The following is a 21037-nucleotide window of genomic DNA, read 5'->3' on the forward strand; positions in this document are numbered from 1 at the left end:
CATGTAACATGGAGTTTCCTTTTATGTGTTAGCCTTTTTTGTCTGCATTTTCCAACCATACAAACTCTTAGAGGAAATAAGATTTCTTAGTTAGGTACCGAAGGAGAGACATTAGCTAAGGGGACCACTTTCAGATGTACAGAGAACCTAACATAAATATTGTGATAGGTATTGAGCACTAACATTGTGAACCACACTCTTCTTTTATAAATTTTATTACATTTTTAAATTTAATATATCTTATTTCCTCTTTCTTTTTCTCAGCCTCTGGTTTTTCAAGAGACTTTTGTGTTTATCTGTTTTGGTTTGATTAGACTTGTTTTTATGATCTGGGATGAGATCTTACTATATTTCCAGGCTAGCCTCAAACTTGTGATATTTTTGCCACAGCCTCCTTAGGGCTTGGAGCAGAGTCCTGTAACCCCTCCCCAATTTAACATGATTTTCCTGTATTAATCTATTTCATCCTTAGAACAAGTTTGAGCTATGCTTTTGTATTCTTTACCACTTTATAAATTTTAAACCCTTAAGAACAAAATTCTCTCTGTCCCTCTGCACTTTAATCCTAATCAGATAGCTCATAGAAAGACTCTCCCTGTTCTCTCCTTGGAAATGATTTTCAGGTCCTGAGACAAACGCCATACACAGCATTCCATATGTGAACAAGTTGTCCCTCTTCTGTGTGGAAGGGAGAGGGAAAGGGAAAGTAGGTAGACGGGCCAGCCTAGAAATCACAAATGGATTGCCCTAAATGTCCGAGACTGTACTACTGAAGGCAAGTTTGTGGGCCGCACAATTTGCTCTTGAACATGGCAAACTCCTGGGTATGCAGACTTTGTGATGCTTGAGAATAACTGTTATGCCTTGGAAGAATCGGAAAGTAAATACAGATATTGAACCCCAGGGAGTGGCAAAGATTTTTTAAAAGACAGTAAAAGAAAACTCTTAAAAATGGTAAGGCATGCTCACAATCATTTTTCATGGTCTAGAGAACAGCAGTGACACAGCATAGTCATCAATACAAACTTTATTAGATCAACCATTCTTTTCACCTATTTTATCATCTGTAGAAAGCTGGAAAATCTTCAGACTTAAACAGTGAAGGTGAAGAAAAGAAGGGGCCATATAGGAGAGGTCTCTTGCTTCTGAAACAGCCCAATTTCTTCCTATTTCCATTGTGCAGCAAGAGCTGTTGGTCTCCATTCTGGTTCCAGGATATATTAACAGCTGAACCTCTGCAGCTGTACCTCTTACCTGTACGAAATTGAACCATCTCATAGTAGAGACCCCTCTCCTTCCTTCCCTCTGTCTCTTTCCTGAGAGCCCTGCCTGTCATCTGGGCTTGAGTACAAATGCCTTTACCCACTAAACCAGTGTTTCTCAACCTGTGAGTTGAAAGTCCTCTGGAGATTGAATGAACCTTTCATAGGAGCCCACCTAAGACCACCAGAGAACACAGATATTTACATTATATTTCATAATGGTAGCCAAATTACAGTTATGAAATAACAATAAAAATAATTTTGTTTGTGGATCACCACAACATGAGGAACTGTATTAAAAGGCTGCAGGATAGGAAGGTTGAAAACTACTACACTAAGGCATTTGCCACCCTTACCTGGTATTATTTTGCAGTTGTTAGATGGCATATATCCACAGCTCATTTGAACTAACTTGGAATCTTTAATAGAAACAACATATGACACATTTTCATTGTAGAATTTTCAGTTCATATAAAAAAGAAAAAAGATACTTGTAATCTCACTTTTCCCCATTTCAAGGTGAATTAATTTTTTGATTTACCTCTGTCAGACTGTGTATATTAGAATGTGTGAGTCTTAGGTGTGCACCCAAGAGGCATACAACCTGTAGCTGAGTCTGTATATTCTGACTTTCATTGAGTCATCTGTCCTGGAATGCATAAGCCTTAGTGAAATCCTTTGTCATATTGACTGTCAAATTAGTCATCTGACTTGCTTTGACTAATGAGAAGCATGTAATTAGAAGCCTTAAACAGATCGTTGTTTAGCTCCCTTGAGGTTAAAGACCACATTTACAGAGAAACGGAGTCATCTCATTTATACCAAATGAAACCAGCCGTGGTTGGCCTGGGAGCCACATGACAAAAATTGAAACATAAATGGTTCCAACAGAACATGGCAGGATTTCTTAATAACCCAAAGTTTATGACATCTATTGTTATTTTAAAACACTAAATAAACTGGAGTACAACTGATAGAGTTTTATAAACCTAATTCCTTACTGAATGCACTGTACTCAATTCTATGTTTTTAATTAGAATTCAGGAAACAAATTTAATCACTGTACTTTGACCAGATTGTATTTGAACATATGCAATATTATTTTGACTAAGGTCTTATTGTGTGGCATGCTTGTAATTTATTTTTTATACTCAGTTGATGATTCTCTAATGAATTTCTACATGTGACTCAATTAGTATGAACAAATATTTAAGCATGTTTATGTATCACAATATCCTCAATGAGAAGAATGGATATTCATTAACAAGCTCTTATACTATGCCTATAAATAGTTGATAATTTGAAGTATTTATTAAACATGAAATCTTTAGATTTACTTTATAAATAAATTAGAAAAATAGCACTAAAGCTCTAGAACCAGAGTCCTTAGAGTCTGAAGATCCTGAGAACTTATGTAGGTAGTCTATATTTTCCTGCCTTGTACTTTCCTCCTGTGTCAAGCACAAGGAAATGAATATTTCTTTTGAATTCAGCATTGCTATGTCAAACCTGATGCTCCATGTTCATGCTTCTGATACCCTGATTACAGCTCAAATGGGAGGCAACAACTATCTAGACTGATGAATAATAGCATACTGACAGTTCCCTGTGTTTGCAATCCACTAAAATGCATATGTTCATAAAGTAGTCTGTGTTGTCTCGCTTCATACATCTAACTGTATTCTGAGCTTTATGAGAAAATATTTGAAGACACTCTACTGTTTTAAGGTTTTTGTTTCTTCCTTTCAACATGTAGATAAGAATCAATCAGAGAGGACCACACCACATTTCTCAATACATTACTATCCTTCACCAGAGCTAACCCAGTATTCAATTTAGGTTTTAATTGAAATGTTTTTAAAAAGGTAAAGGAATCAAGATAACAATTTCTTTTCCCATTAACCTCAAGGGCACCTTCTTTTGTGTTTAGTTTTCTTCGGATTAGGACACTACATTGTAATCTTCATTTTTAATTAGGGTTTAAAGCATATTTTATCTCCCAGTTAAAGCATCTTATTCATGTTGAACAAAGAAAATGACCAACCTTAAGGATATCAGCTTCTGACTGAAGCCATGGACCTAAGCTATTAGGATGATACCATCTAAGATATATCAAAATTGCAAAAGGTACTAACTTAGTTTCAAATTTCCACCTAAAAGAGTATCTTTTCTTCTTCTCATGGCTAGCTGACAGAAATACCTTCCATTTTAATTTAATTCCCTCACAATGTTCCTCTCCAAATCTGGGGAGAATTCAAGAAACAATCCCAAATTATTTGAGCACTGTCTCCTGAACAACAAAAGGATACTTTTCTCTTCCATTTTTGCCAGTAACAAACAACTTAGAGGAAAATGCTCTGAGGTAAATACTTGTAGAGCCAGCATCCAACTCTCTCAGAAGTAGAGCTGCCACTTCTAAAACTAAACAGTCAGAATTTCTACATTTTGTTAGAATCCTTGTGGTGTCTTTGAGGTTTAGAGCAGATACATGGACTCTCATTTCCTCATCAGCCAAATAGCTAAAGCATTATTTCTACCATCATAGTGGTAAACTTGCTTATCCAACTGATTTCATGGGGCTGATAGAAAAATAAAACAATTAGAAAATACTTTAAAAGCTGAAACATCTTTCAGAAATATATTATCCTAAGCCACAGATTCTGAAAAAGTTTAATGTAGTATTGATTTGGCATATAACTAATGTAATATGCAGTGGAAGCTCCTTGGCCACTCCCTGGACTGGAGGGAAGGGCTTGCTCAGATGACCCTTTGAACTCTTATTCTGTCTCATAGATTCTCTTTACTTCCTACTTAAAAGTGAATTTTGATATTTTCTCCTCATTAAACTCTTATAATAAAGGCCAAGCTTGACTCCCCAAGAATGTTTTTTGAGTACTGATGATTTAGAACCATATTCATAATTAATCAGGGAAGAACTGCAGAGGTTTTCATTATTTCTTAGTTCACAGCTGGGCATGTCTTTCAGTCTGTGACCTGAACCCATGACTTCTATGAATGGGTTCTGTTAACCAACACCCCTCCTCTACTGCCCTCTAAACTCTCAAGGACCAGTTCTTTTCCTCCTAGCTTTTTATAGCTCTGCAATAATCTCCTCTAAATAACACAGAACATTTTCACGGTTGGTTTTCATTGTGGTTGGTTGACTTCATTTTAGAGTTTCGTCAGGCTTTCCACCTGTAAAATGGGGAGATGACATGTGCTCAGGCCCCTATCTGAGCATGGACAAAAACATCTATCCTTCTGTTTGTTACAGTGCTTGTTTTGTTTGTTTTGCTTTTTGGGTTGTTATTTTGTTGTTGTTTTTTGTTTTTTTTGTTTGTTTGTTTGTGATGGTAGATGCTAGTTCATTGTCAAAGCCCTTAGGGTATTTTTTTCCTCCAGAAGCAGTATTTACTTAGTCGAATAATGTAATAATTTTGTTAGATTAAACCATATTCTATTGCTGTGTTTTCAGCACAAAAAATGCCAATGCCATGTTTTAATTCATTATCTCTTTCCGAATATATATTTATCTTTTGTGATGCTATCTACCTCACCCAATGTTTTCTGTGTTTGGTGTTATGAAAGGCTCCTTTTTATCTGTGACCTTGAGTGAACTTTTTATTGGATAAAATCAAATGAAGACCTAGGAAAACTTCCATTTTCTTTCTCTTGACATTTGAGACAGAGAAATTAAAATATGAACATCCACCATACTCTACTGGCCTGATGTACCTTCTCTCACATTGGTTTTGTTGACCTTGGAGATGGAGTTTGAAATTAGGTTAAATAATTTCATAACCTAGGTTACTATGGTGATCCAAGATGGAGTGCTTGTGATTTCATCCCTTCAGATCTCAATACTGTCACTGTCTTACAAAGAATGAAGCTTGTGTGGTGGAAGAAAAGTGTCTGGGAGAAGAGTTGTGGTGGACAAGAAGCTCTGGAGCTGTTTGCTTATTGTGAGAGGCCTGAGCACAGATAATTGTGACACTTATGCTCAAAGGCTGCTGGAGCATTGGGTGATTTGAAGGCTGACTGTCATGCTTGAGCCTCTTATTTCTTGGTGAATATATATATATATATATATTTATCTATATATATATATATTTTGTGTTGATAGACGAACTATAGATTAACAGTAACAGACACCCTAGTACTAGACACAGGAAATCATCTTTTTAAGGTTTGATCAGGGTAGCCCTAGTGATTCTGGAAACTATATATCTTGGTGTCCCACTTGGGGTCCCATCAGAGGTTGAATGTAGGCTTCTATTGTTGAAGACAACACACACTTAGGGAATATATGACTTGGATGATGTGGGCGCTTTCTGACCTAAAAATCTTTTTCCTGTGTTTTAGCCTTCATGATTCCAGAAAATACCATGTAAGCTGCCAATTGGAAGGGAAACAATCAAATCGTCCTACCCAGCTGTAGCAGCTATGAACTGTGACAATTACAGCATGGAAAGGTGTGCTTAAAGATGAAATACATGGTACCCATATGTCAGGGGCAACCAACATGTGTCTACTTGGACTTAAGACCCACCAAAGAGGAGGAAAATCATGCCTGGTGCTAGAAACATAGTCAGCTTCCAGGGTCAAGTGAGATCATGGATTTTAGAAAAGAATCTACTGCTGCTATGTTGCTAGACCATCATAACTGCTTACTTGTTTATACATATCACTCTATACCCTCAGGTAAGTGCAGCTTCTGCTTGCTCCACTTTATTTTTTGAAGCAAAGTGTGGAACATCAAGGAAAACCACAGCTGGACAGAATCCATAGATCAATGGATTATGAAGAGGCCAGCCTCAATAAGTACATCTACATTACAGCTCCTGAGCTTCTGTATTTATGCTTCAGGAAGCATTGCAGAAAGGTGGGACAAAATAATTTTTATAGCCAGAATACAAGAACTCTGCTGTGAAAGTACCCTAGAAATGGCTTCATAAACAAAACAGGAAAAATGCAATGTCATTAGACATGTTAACATGAAAGGTGGAAAATTTTGAGGGTGTCCTATTCCTAGATAAAGGACTAAAGACAACTATTAGTGTAAGAGAATGAGAATTTGCCATTCCCAAGAATATGTCCTGAATTGGTCACCCAACTCAGAGTGGTCCACTTTGAAACCATACCTACACACACAAATAACAAAAACAGAGGCAGTAGGTTGCATATATCTGTATACTATATACACATTTACATATGTATGCATGTAACAAATAAAGCCAAAGGAAAGAGGTTAGCAAATTGAGTGTTCGAGCATCATAGGAAGGATTTGAGGAAGGGTAACAGGAATGTACAGTAATATAAATGGATACATATGTGCAATAAGTAGTGCATACATGAGGGCAATTAACATTTCTTCCTTAAATATTCCACTTTTAAGTTCTGTGAACCTTTGAAACTTCTACTACTGTTTTGGATTTTGTATGTAATATTGATTTATCCTGATAATAAAAGGTTTAGAGCTCATCTTAATTATCTGAATAAAATCCAGTCACTTCTATGACATGTGTAGATCCAACTGGAACCTAGTCCATTGTCAAGTGCTGGACAATCTTGCATTTGCCAGTATAGTTCTCCCTCCACACTGACGAGAGTCTGATTCTTTTAAAATTTAATTGAGAATGACTGGAAATATAGGTCCATAGTTAAGAGTACTGGCTGCTCTTCTAGAGAACTTGTAATCAATTCTCAGCACCATACTGGGTCAGCCACATTTTTTCAGGTTTATCTACTTACCCTCCTAGAATATAAGGTGAATGAGCACAAGAGGTCCTATTGTTTTATAGTCCCAGACTATAGGATGGATCATGGCCAAAAGTTAATCTCCATAAAAATTTGCTGAAGAAATGAATGCAATCTAAATGACTTGTTTTTTCCAGCTTCAAAAGAATTAGTTTTCAGCTTCTCCAAGGTTGTCAACCCTATTTCTTCCCATCTTGGGACCATTATTTGGGTTCTTTTTGCTTTTTTCTGCTGGTCCCTGGCCCTCAAATAGGCGGACTAACTCTGTGATACAACAGATAAATAATTTGGTAGCAAAACCTACTCAGATAAATTATCATAAGTTAGCTATGGAGGACAAGGAGACTCAAGATGAGGTTGTTACTTTATACAGCATGTTTCCAAAACCCATCTCCACCCAACCTAAAAGGGGGAACTTCTGCCCCTTGACCAAGCAGAGAGGGGCCACCCAGAACACCCTTTGACAGGCGTTCTGAATTCTTGCTTAGGCTGCGAGGCTAAGCACTACAAGGGAATATAAATAAAAGATAAAAATATCTATCTGGGTTCCCTGAGGGATAAGTCTGACCGCATAGGGGTTGATGTCAAAAGTATCCCCTCTCCAGGAAAAAGTCATTGGGACGGGTATGGCCCTCATGCCTCACTGGACAACGACAGGGGGACTGGAGCCATTACAAGGTCCCCTTCAAATACTGGAGGTCAGGCCTCTATCCCACCTTCTCAAGATTAGAATTGCCACAGCCCTTCTATACGTAGAGAAGGGAAGAGATGTCAGGGGCAGCCCTGCTTACACACTGTAGGCCTAAAATCAGCCATAGGCCTAAAATCAGCAATAGGCCTGTCATACATGTATACTAACACCAAGTCTTGGGTCTCAGTGGAAAAACATTGAAACAGATGGCTATAAGCTAATGTAAACAGGTACCTTTTGTGGAAATTTACAAGCCTGAGTAGTCATAGACCTTGTAAATAGGTAGCCTTGGCAGACAATACCAACTTAGATAAGGACAAGCGAGTCATAGGCAGAGTCATAATGACTTGTCCCCTGAACCTTCACCTAGCCGATACCAGGGTCGGAAGATATCTGTATTCCCCCTGAACACCCACACTCCATTGTCATTCCTTTCCCCACATCCTGCCTTTCTGTGTTTATAACCCCTGTGTGAATGAATTATGATTTGAGAAAAAATAAATTATAAAAAAAGAAGAAAAAAAAGAAAAGAAGAAAAAAGGAAGAGAAAAAAATCCCATATGATGGATATATGGATATATTCAGGGCCAACTAAGTTGGAATAAGTGTATTGTGTCCAAGGGTACAAATGAAGGCATACAGAAGTGTCTATGTAAATACACCTTGTTGCTTAGCAACAAGGATACCATAAAACCTACCTTTACTCTGGTGCCATTGCCAGTATCCTATTCTTGTCTCTGTCCGATGGTTTGTGTGTCTGTCATCAGTATTTGCCAGTATTATTTTATTGTCTTTCTTTCAAGAGGCATGGTTATGGGGTTCTCTTCGTCAGCACTTTGAGCAATACTCCATGAATCATATCTTAGCACTGACCAACATTTTATCTGAGTTGTCCCCCTGCCTTTTTCCCATAACACCTATGTGAATTATTTTAATCACATTCTCATTACCCTTTAATTATGTAAAAATATTTTATATTAAGTATAATTTCTTCTGGTAGCCACAGGGTGGCATTCATGTTCTTTGCTATTTGTTTAATGACTGATGGATTACAAGGTCACTTTGAGTGAATAAATAGCCTATAGATTCTTTCCAGGGAGGTTCTCTTCATGATTTTCATATTAACACTTGTAAATTGCAGAACTTATTATGCTACCCCACCTGCACCTCATTTTGCTTCCAACACCTTCCTGCAGGAATCCAAGATGACTCTATCAGGTGGCCTTGTTTTAATATTCAACTCAGTCAAAGAGGATGTAATGAAAGCCAGCAGCTGACACTGCCTTGCCTTTCATTTCAACTCAGCTGTCACTGGAAGGCTTGCCAGCAGCCTTTAGCACAGGTCTCTGAATGTTTGCTGGCAAACACTAAGCTGAATAGCAAGTAGGGTCACTCACCCCAATAGGCTCATGCCAGGGTAGGTGGATTCTCCAGACTAGTTCTTGAGGCAGTCAAAACATCTATTTAATATTTAAACACCACTTTGATTATTGAAAATACATACACATACACACATGCACAGAGTAGGATATATTTATATGAGAAAGTTCAGCTCTGCTGAAGCACCTGTTTGATGTAGCATTTATTTCTTCCTCATTCATTCATTCATTCATTCATTCATTCATTCATTCATTCAGGCAATTTATTGATTGCTCATTTCACTTATGACAGGTGTCTACACCACTACACATTTTACAACCTTTCTTCAGGTATTGTATTTTTTTCTCATTTCTCCATGAAAAAAAGTGAACTAACAGTTAACAATGTTAACAATTGATTGAAAGTAACACCAAGAATAAACTATAGAAGCAGAAGAGACATAGAGGGCTTTAAGGTAATCTGATTCTCTGTTAACATCTCATAGCTCAACACTGGCTGACACAGATCTGACCTACTTCCAAGTGGTCCCATGCTGCTCTTCCTAGGTTCCCCCCCCACCCCACCTCTGCTTCTCCTCCATCCTACCCTACCCTGCTGGAAATCATCTCACTCAACATTTCCTTTCAATTTTTTTCTCTGAAAATAGAATATCATAAAAATTCTAAACTATATTGTTATCTCTCATTGACCCTTTATAATCCATTTACTAACAACTTACTTTTCCACTCTAGGTAGAATGCCTTAGGAACTCTGAAGTTTCTGATTAAATAATGAGAATCCCTGTTCTCCTTAAACAACAAATATAAACTCGGTATAAAAACCTGGATGTCTATCCCAGTATCTTAAACACTTCAATCATTAGTGAAAATACTCCACTGCATTGAAACCCCCTGCACTCAAGGAGTAGAGTTTAATTAAATGCCCTTCCTTGTTTGCTGGCTTTTGTAGGGCTGTGCTGCACAGAAATAGGGGGGCTATGGAGCACAAGTGTTCTTATTGCACCGGGAGCCTGTTTTCTCTCAGTCTGAAAGATGAAGAAAGCCAACTCCCTAATGGTGCTTTGAGGGTTGTTAAAGCTCCATAGCTAGGCATTCTGATGACAATGCTTTTATAATCCCACACCCGATCTCATCAAGCTTTCTATGGTTTGTTTTATTTTTGACAGAGTATTCCATGTACACTCTCTGTTGGGATGCAATTGTCCCTAGCAGCAGATCTTTTGACCTAGGATTATTTTAATTATTTGAGATTTGTGTATCTTAGATAATCTCTGCTGGGGGACAGATATGCTCATCCTTGATACCAGCAGACATTTGAGCCTCTCATTTTACATTTTGACCTAGTCAGCTCATTTTTTCTCCTAACTACAAACATTTCTTGATTTTTCAAACTAGCCTCATAAATCCAGTTTCTAATCAAGAGATTACTTCTTACCTCCTTGAAAGTCTACTGTGCTTTTTATTGTTTAAATTCTTCAGCACAGTTGGTTTTGCTGTGGTCCATTTGTCAAATTGTTTCTTTGAAACTGATATAGAAAAACTGCTTCTTTGCCAATGATCTTTTTTATTTCATAGTTATTGATTGATTCTCAGATATAAACCCTATTACATACAGTTTTAAAAGATCAGTAATATTTTAGCTACAGAATGTACTTGATGAAGTAGTTCAGATTAGGTATTCCATTGAGGCCAAAATACACAGCAATTTCTATTGCAACCTGCTGGAGAGTATTGGAGCAACACATCCACAAGGACCTTTTTATTAGCATCCCAGGTATCTCAGTGTTCAGCTCTGTTTTTAATCAAGGAGGGATTTATTGATTGAAAGATACATCTGGGAGATAAAGAAGGACTTCTGACAGAAAGGCTGTTGGGATGGATGTGGTGACTTTTCTATACAACTCCTGCAGAAGTATAATAAAAGACAAAGGATACCTTTAGGTAAAGTAACTGCTTTATGGACCATATTAATTCTGAATCCTCTCAGAGACTGAGGAGTTTCCAGATCTTAAAGTGGCAGAAAAATGATCAGTAGTCCAGTTCCTAAGGTCACTTGGGAAAAATACAACACAATGTATACAAAGACACAAACAGCTAGATAACCCACAGTAAAGCTGCAGATATTGTCTGAAAAATAAGGGATGTGGGATGGGTGTGGTAGCACACACCTTTAATCTCAGCATTCTGGAGGCAGAGGCAGTTCAAGGCTATGAGTTCAAGGCTATCCTTTTCTATACAGAGAGTTTGAGGTCAGCCTTAGCTATAGGAGATATTGTGTCCCATGCATCTCTTGTCCAACCTTTACATCTTATGTGATCTCATATACATCCCAATAGTTTCGTAAATCTTTACTTTTCTCCATTAAAACTCTTTATTAATAAAATTTTTTTAAAAAATCAAGAATTCAAAAGACGTGAATATGAAAGAAATCAGGGTTCTTTTCTAGTTGCTATGAATAATTCAATGAAAAGGAAATGATATAAAAGAAAGTTGAAGTGTTTTGGGGGATGAGGTTCTTGAGTAGAAGAGAATACAGGCAATAATAAGCACATTGTTCTCTGATTCAAAGAGCTAGTTTTGTAAGGCCCAAAATTTATTTATTTACTTATTGTATAATGGCACCACAGAACACTGAGGAGAAGGGTTAATAACCTAAGAATTTTAACATGTCTACACTGAAAGGCAGGGATACGTGAACACCTTGTCAGTCTAGAACTTAGCCTTGGATACAGGAATGGAGAAAGATGTTTTTGAAGGACACAGACACCAGCTGAGTCTCTGGAACACATCTAGCCTAGCCCACTGTGAGAGGGGAAATGAAAGTTCCTTCACAAGTTCACCACTGCTGAACTCAACTATACTACTCCTCACAGTGTGTCTTCTCCAAACATGTGCACTGGAAGTTCATCCTCATCCCTGAGGTTCACCTAGCATGTGATGTTAATTAATATGTACACTGCTTTGTTTTCTGTGAAATCCCTTGTCCTTCTTGGTCAACTGCATGACTCAAATGTCATGGACTCTATCAAGTGTACTATGGACAGGGCAGGGTGGTATGCTCTTGCCTTCAGGCTTCTGTTCACTTTAGCAATGCTTCTGTGCTGTGGGGTGATATGTGACTTCTAGGGGAAGAAGTTGCTACAGTAAAGTGGCCTCCAGTGCTAGGCCTTGTAGATCTCGTCCAAAGTCACGTCCTGAGCTGTTACACTCTGGGAAAGCTCTGCCTGTCTGTGTCCTGGTTTCCTCCTCCCTAAATGTATATAATAATCCTTCATCTACAACTGAGAGACCCTTGACATAAAGCAGGGAACATATATGACAAACTTTCCAGACTTTCTAGGTTTGTAATGTAGGTCAGTTCTGCTCCTCATGGAGCCTCCTTGGTTTTCCTCAGGAAGAGGGGATCTATGAACTGAGTGGTATTGTGCCTGGTTTCTACCTCTAACAGCATAGGCACATTGCTTACCTGATTTATATGAGATTTTAGAATGAGATGAATTTTATTTTTGATGAAGTCTTCTTGGTCCCCTGTAGTCTCACTATTTTTTGTAAATGCCCTGTCCACTTTGACAATTTGTTTGCATAGAAACCAGTGAAATTTTACAGTTTGTTTAAGTGGACCTGCAAAGAGGCACAAGTTTTTGTAGATATTGAATCAGCTTATCTGGCTAAGTGCTTAGTGTCTAGCACAGGAAAATACGGTGGATAGCCTCTTGCTATTACTATGCAAATTATGTATATTTTTATACTATGATGCTAAGATATCCTTTATGTGTCTGGTTTTTTTTTTTTTTTTTTGTTATTGTTGTTCTTTTCCACTACTCTCCCACCAGCCCCTCAGCTTGCTCATATAGAACACAAAGTCACCTAAGGAAGTATATGTGAAGAGTAAGTAAGTGAACTCTCTTCCTTCCATCCAGAGCTATTTAACAGCTGTGGACAAGAAATTCATATTTAATCCAAGGTTTCTGGAATAAAACTTCAAATAACTGAGTCTCCTTTTATGGTAGAGAGGCTCACCTCAACATCCTGTCTGATGCTTGTTTTGTTTGTGTCTGTGGTTTAAGCAGGTTGCCTGGATATTGCTCTCTGAGGAGAGCAATTAATGCAGAAGCAGAATGAAGATAAGGCAATAAAGAAGAGAAAGAAGCAGAAAGGATGGAATAAGACACACCCAGGGTCAAATAAATATTTTATGGGATTTCCAATAGATTTTATCCTACTTCCCCTTGTACCATCTTAGCTCTACTCTCTGAAGAAGGGATAATATATGAGAATATGGTCTTGCTTTCTGTCTCTTGTAAGTGGGAGTGACAGAGGCATCTGTGTGATTTTAGAAAACACCTGGTTTTACTTTCTGACAAGGTCCTCATTTTTATGCCCCTCCTCCCATTTTTTAAGTGCACTGTCCATGTGGCCAATTTGTTTCCATGGTCACCATTGACAATTTACTGGTTATTTAAGTGAATCCAAGAAGAAGCAATAGTAATAAATAAAGCCCTGACATGAACTATAAATAGGAAAAGGGCTCCGGATTGCCTGACTCCATCAGTCTATCCACCAGCTAGCATTTTAGGTTTACAATAACACAATAAAAGCATACTAGGCATCTTTTTTTTTATTTCTGGATACAAGTGATAGAAGAGAGGTGAAGATGTATTGATCCCTTTCTTCTGATATTATGATGGAAGTGCAGCTAACTTTAGAAAAAAGGGGGAAATTCTCCCAGGAAGCTGTGGCTTATTCCCTGGTCTCTGGTACTTACAGCTTTCAGCACTCATTCTTCCATGGATAGCAAAGGAAACTGTGGCTCCTAAAATAATTACAAGCAGTAGGGAAGAATGACAAACAGTAGGAAGATCATTTTTCACAGTGATGAGGTGGTTGAGCACACATTAGTGGGGGTTCTGGGAGCGACAACAAACTGGTACTGTGAGTAGGAATTTGGAACTAATAAGGACCATCTCTGGACTCTATAGTAGTTGCATGAAATGAGGCTGAGCAGAGACAGAGGCTGGGTCAAAGGAACAGGGTTTATAGATTCAGATCACTGCACCCCCTGTTCCATTTGAACCTTTACTCCTCATATCCATGGTGTCTAGGAGACACTCAGACTGCAGTTAGGAGAGCCTAGGCTTGTAAGAAATGTAAAAGGGAAATCAAGAAGGGTGTTAACCAAGGTAAAAATAGATACAAAAGACATAAAGAAAGGCATAAATTCAAGACTATGGTCATAGAAGAAAATAATTCACTAATTCATAGCAGAAAATCTTAAAAAATAAATGAAAAATTTAGTGATCAGCTATTTTTAGTCATTCTTTTGGACACAGCATGGGAGTGAGGAGGAAGGAAAAAAAGTCATCCCTATCCAAATTTATAACAAATTATCCATTATTTAAATGTCAAAATAAATCCTGTTTAGCTAATGGCATAGGTCTTTTCTGTTGTGAGAGAAACTTATTGCTTGCAGAAAAACAAGGGTGCGGCCAAACTCTTTTAAGAGTACAGCCATGCTCGTTGCTGGATCAGTGTCAGTCCAAGATGTTTAGTTGTCCTAATGTCAAATATTTTGGAAAATAAAGAGGTTAAGAAAAATACTTATGTTTTTGACATGATTAGTGCATTAGACGTGATAGCTTTAGCAATGGCTTGTGTTCACCTGGCACAGGGTCAGTACCTGCTCTATGGATGAGCGTGGATTTCACATATCAATATCTAAGAGATATCAGAGTTGGGAGCTAAGAAAAGGCTATTTATGAAGAACATAGTGCTCTACTCACAAACTCTTCCTCATTTGTTTAGTGAAAAGAAAGGTAACATCTATGGAGAAATCTGTGTGGCTTTTCTACACCTTATTTACAAACAGATCAGTATTTCCAGGTGGTATAGAGGTGACACTTTTACATATAATGTGATGGAGTGACAGTAAAATAATTTGTGGTTGTATGAATTAAGAAACTGAGTTAAGTAACAGAAAAATGAAAATATAACTTTGGATATTGTTCTGTATCAGTGATAAGAATAATTAGATAGAAATAAATGTCTAATTGGATTCCAAGCTACAATATGGAGCAAAGGAAAATGTCTCAAGAATTGCTTCTAAATATAGGCCACTCTTTTAAGAAACCAAAGGACAAGCCAAGTACATAAATACATAGTGAATCCCTGTGCAAGGTGCTAAGAGCCCCATCTATATTGACAGTCTTGCCAGTTAGAGAGAAGACAAGAAAACAGATGACTAGCCAGATAAATATTGCATACAGTAATTATGCACCAGCTATAAATACAGTGAGTTGATGTTTTCTCCCTCCAGGGAAGTGCAGTTAAAACTGGGATAGTGATTTTGATGAGAAGAATATCAGAACTTAAGGAATATGAGTTCAGAATTTTAATAAGCCTGGGGATTAGGTCATCATAATAAAGCATTTTATGTCATTGAGGAGAACTTTATTTTCTCCCCTGTTACTCCCATAGGGTTTGCCTGTGATAAGGATAACACTAATTTTTGCCTCTTTGTTTCCAGTATCAATATCCCATAGGTTGTGATGTCCACTTGTGTTAAAACACATAGCCATGGACAATCTTGTATAGTTGCTTTTTCTTTGCTTGGCTCAGCCATTGAAGTAATAATATGATTAACTCCACCAGACAAAAAATTCGGCCCCCTTTTTTTCCATTAAAATGTGCTTTTTAATATTAGGAAAGTTCAAGCTACACTCTTTGCTATAGGAGGGAAAAATCTTTAAGAATTCTTTATATAGCTATATTTTTGTTAGAGCTTTATGGTTTTGGTTTTGTAAGCTATAGTGGAAATGTAATTTTTAGACATGTTGCTAAAGTATACCGTTCTAGTGTTCTAGTGCTACACACACACACACAGAAACACCATCTTCAGTGTAACATTTCCTGTTTGGAATTCTTGCAATTTTAGCTAACTGTTTTTTCTTTCATTTTTAACTACACCTTGGCTTCTTGGTGTAAAATACTAGATGGATATTGGCTACAGTAAAAAGGGTCTGTTCTGATGAGCAAAGCAAGGCAGGAAAGAATCCCATTGTTGCTATGGACCTGTCTATGCTGGATTAGTCCTGGGCTTCAGAAGCTGTGGACTAGGAACTTTGATTTTAGGCTCTACTTGCATTTTCTTCTACAGCATCTCTTTCTGAACATGTGCTTAGGACACATCTCTAAGTACTACTGTGGGCTCATAATGCTTTCTGGTCCATGTCCAAATTTCTTAGCATGGCATCTAAAGCTCTTTAAACTCCAAGATCTCTTCTTTATTTAGGGATGTTTTGATCTTCCCAATTCTCCCCTCTTCTTCTTGACATTTCATCCTTCATGGTCTCTTACAACATGCCTTGTACTTCTTCCATAACAGTCAAGCTAACCCCTCCCTGCTTTGTTTTTATACCACTCCTAAGAATACACCCAGTCTATAATGCCTTTATCTCTTCCAACTTTTGGAAATACTGCCCTCACTTGGGTCCCGTTCTTTCACGTTCTACATCATATCTTTCTTGGAAGTCCTCATCTAGACTTCTCATCCAAAATGATTCAGCTCTACCACTGTGAAGTGTTGTAAAATAATTTCTGCAGTTCTGAAGGGAGAAAATTGTTCTTTCCCTTTTCTAGAAGATGTCATCTAAATTGCTCTTTTCCCCTATGCCAAGCAGAATACTTGAAACACAGTAAGTACTGAGCAGTACATAAAAGTAATTGAGGAAATAGACAGGTAGTAAGAAGATTCAAATATTAAAAAAATGCAAACCATGCCATTATAACATAACAGGCTTTTGAATGTGCATTTTACAATTTGACTTACACAGTTACAGTATTCCTGCTCATTTTGTTCCTGTACAATAAACTAAATCCCCAAGTCAATCATGAATTCCAGTCTCTTTTGTGAGTTCAGAGAACTTCAGATTTATGTAACACCCACAATTGTTTTTAGTTTTTATTTCTGTATAACAGCATATCTTAAAACCTAGACACTTATAATAAAATTTTACTGTTTTGTATAAATTTGTGAATCGAGAATTCAGGAAAGAATTGAATGAATTGTTTGTTTTTATAGATGGGGCAGTCATATATACTCCAAGATCTCTTCTTTATTTAGGGATGTTTTGATCTCCTCACTTCTCTCCTCCTTTACTTCTTGACATTTCACTCTCCAAGGTCTCTTAAAACATGGTTTTCTCTTGTCTCATAGCAGGCTTTGAATTGATGTTTGTATCAGCTGGTGGATGGTTTCTTATGATATTTCCTCAGACGCTTTTGGTCAAAACAGAAACAAAGTACACCCAGATTTGAAGTAGAGTAAAAGACACAGAAATAGGATGTGATGAAGTCACTTAAAAACAAAGAACATAGGGAAAACCCCCCACAATATTATATAGTCATATTTAAAAAGCAAAATCCATGACAAAATTAGTACGTATTTGACAAATCAGAACCTGAAAATATTTGTAATAAAAAGTTGGTCAACCCTCTAGAAATGGTTAGTATGATAAGTCATTTTCTGGTAAACTTTCTATGTAGCCTCTTTGCCACAGAATAGGAAGGAACCCAAGTCTACTAGGAACTCTAAGTTACCTAGCTATTTTCACTATATTTATATAGCTTTAAATGCTACATAATCACCACTGAGGGTCAGTCTCACTTTATATTGTGAGTACAGTCATTCTTTTAAATTTGTTTCTCTTGATTCTAGCAGATCAAAAATATCAGAAAAAAATGTTTGTGTGATGAACATAGATACAGGTTTTCCTGTAATTATTCCCTAAAATGCCCACTAAAACATTAAGTTACAGATTTGGGTATCCTTGGAGAGAAAGTAGTCTCTAGAATAAGTCTTCTGTGGTATAGAGTGAGTGATTACCAAGGGTTCCAAATATCCTTGAAGAATTTGTGTCCCCAACCATGACTTTAGATAAATTCACTGTTGATAGGTCTTCCTAACTTAAACAGGAGTGCTAGGAATTTGTCCTTAGCCTGTGAGGTTGACAGCAAATAGAACAAAATTTTTCAAGCTGTGGGTTGTGAAATGAGGCTAGTGGATCGAGGTTAGTAGCTTCAAATAAAAGAAATTCAATCCAAGGTGTAAGGAAAGTTTATATATACAAGAATGCACAGGTATCTGAGCTAGGGTGATATTGCAGTACTAGCTCTATGACTAACTGGGGCATTGTCAGAATGCTTTAAAGCCTCTAAAATAGAACACCAGTGTCCTCCCATGAACTCTCTCTTGATACCACTTTCAAAGGCAAAGCATGGCACTAGAGGGACCATTGGTTTGATCTAGCATGACATCCCTGAGTTTTTTATGAAAAAATATTTTGTTTGGAGCCTAGAATGACAGGTAGCTTTCAGTCCAACAGAAACATAATTTTCTAACAGAACAGATTGCTTTGCAGACAGTGCATGGCAAAATAAAAGAGCTCACATCCCCAGCTCATGCCCTCCATTGCCTATAAAGACTTCGTATAGGAGATTTTTTTCCTTAACCTCCTTTCAAGATTACATTTAGTTGAATAGATTTCCCAAGAGCTTAATTCTTTACTTATCCAATGTTTCTGACCCTTGAGAGTCTGGAGGTATTATTACAGGCACATTGGAGGGTAAGCCCTGAATATTGAGTAACACCTAATATGGTTGCTGTATCTGAAAAGGCTGGTTGACTCTCTGCATTGTTCTTGGCTCAGGAAACCTGTGTTCATGAGTAATGGGTTGAAATAGGCCACTGTTTTAGACTTTGATCTTCTACCTGCTATTCCTTTCTTCCTACAAAATATTTCCCCACTTTCATCTTATAGTGATAAGTGCAGCATGGTTTATTTTAGTATTTGTTTTTAATTCCACATCAAACTCTTTTAAAGTGGTTATCATTTAAGACTAATAAAGTGCTTTTCAAGCATGCAATTGCACTTAATAATCAGAAGGAATCCATGTGCTGTTTATCATAAATATTTTAAGTTTAGGGAAGTTGAGGTGTGGGCAGGCTAAACTGCTTGTTCCAAGTCATACATGATGTTAAACTACAGACTAGAAAGTTGCTCTTGACTCCAAATCCTAGCTCATGTTGTAGTTGGTCAGAGAAAAATGGGCCTGAGTTAGCTTTTTGGACATGTGCAATTTTCTGGATTTTATTTTAAGTTTCTTTCCTAAGGATGCCCTCAGGACATCTATCCCTTTATTGGTCCAGTTCTCAAAATTAGGAGATAGTTCAATTTTGTCCTACATTTAGAAGTTAATGTCACTGTAAAAAAAAAGTATAATGATGGAAAATATTCGACATTGGGGAAGGAGATGTGTTTAATGTAGACATTTTGTTAACCTTGTAACCAAGGAAGGTTCTATACCTACTAGTTCCTTGATTTATCAGTGTTATGCTTGGTTCTTATATGTGATAGGCAAGGAAAAGGGAAGCCATCATACATTCTCAGAGAAGATTTTAGGAATATCATATGTGGATAGGAGGATTTACCCTTAATTAATACATTTTTTGTGTTAATTTTCTAGACATCTTAAGACTTTGTCAGCTTAATGAAAGTATTATAAGTTAAGAAAAGAGGTCTTCAATAGATTCTGCATCTCAGAGTGAATTATATCTAATTATCTAAGTAAGTTAACCATAATTATAATATCACATTAATATATACTATATCTCAGCATGAACATCTGAACAAAATACTGATAGAACTCTTATGTCAAGGCAGTGCTATAAAATATCTGTCTTTCCACCTTTACTATAGTTTTTTTCCATCCTAGGTGAGTATGAATTACACTGCTATTCTGTGAACACAGTGATAATCTTCTTTTAGGGGTTATACATGGGTAAGGTTTGACACAGACAGGTCCCACACAGACTTATAAGTTTCTACATTTGGTCTCCAGATGTCTGTGCTATTTTGAGAAGTTGTAGGTCCTTCAGGAGGTAGATCCTAGCTGACAGAGATAAGTGGAGGGGGTGTCTTTGTGGTTATAACCCAGTCTTACATCAAGTCTTGTTCTCTGCCTGCTTGTTCACCACCATTGTTATGGGTTTGGTGGTGCTTGCTGCCATAGCTTCCCTGCCATGAGAAACTAAAGTCTTTCAGGAACATGAGCTAGAATAAATTTGTCTTCTTTAACATTATTTCTGTTAAGTATCTTGTTTCACCAGTTGAAAAAAGGAACCAACAATCTACTAATTGCGGGTATAACACACCCATCCTAAAAAGTGGAAGTCTATACTTGCAGCTCTCACATCGGTTACATTCAGGAATAAAGGTCTTGGTTCAGCATCTTAATGTCCACTGAAATCATAGAACATTCTGACCCTCCTTGGCTTCATTCTTTCTTCCTGTTTGTGTATTGGTTAACCTGTTGTTGCTGTCAGAAATAAGCAAAAAGAGTCGACACAAAGAATGGAATGTTCATTTTGGGTCCTTATTTCAGTTGTTTCAGCCCAAAGTCAGTTGGCTCCATTGCTGTTTGCCTAAGTAAGTGAAGAGACTCACTTCATAATAACTGTGCAGCAGAAAGAGCAAAGAGCTCAGGATAAGACAATCATCCTCCCAGTCATCCGACTCTCCATGGAGGTTATACTAGCCCATCCAGCTATGACATCAGTGGCTTCATTTGTTGATAAAATAGCACCCTCATAATTTAATCACCTTTTCAATAAAATTACCAACTGGAATCCAGATCTTCTTAAGTGTTTAAGAAATATTTCATATTGAAATCACAAGCTATTGGGCCTAAATGGTTTGTGTCTGTCCTGTAGTGTGAAGCACATCCAGTCTACTTCCAAAGTCCTCAAGTCTCATTGGAGTTTGTTCTAATGTTTAAATCCAAATCATAGTCTTATCTGAGATCAAAGGCAAACCATTATAAGCCATGAGGTCTTATTAGTGGGTATAAAAGGGAGGATCTGGCCACATCTAGACTAGAATCCAGGAGGAGGA

Source organism: Grammomys surdaster, unplaced genomic scaffold, assembly GCF_004785775.1.
Source record: "Grammomys surdaster isolate TR1022 unplaced genomic scaffold, NIH_TR_1.0 149, whole genome shotgun sequence".
NCBI classification, from domain to species: domain Eukaryota; kingdom Metazoa; phylum Chordata; class Mammalia; order Rodentia; family Muridae; genus Grammomys; species Grammomys surdaster.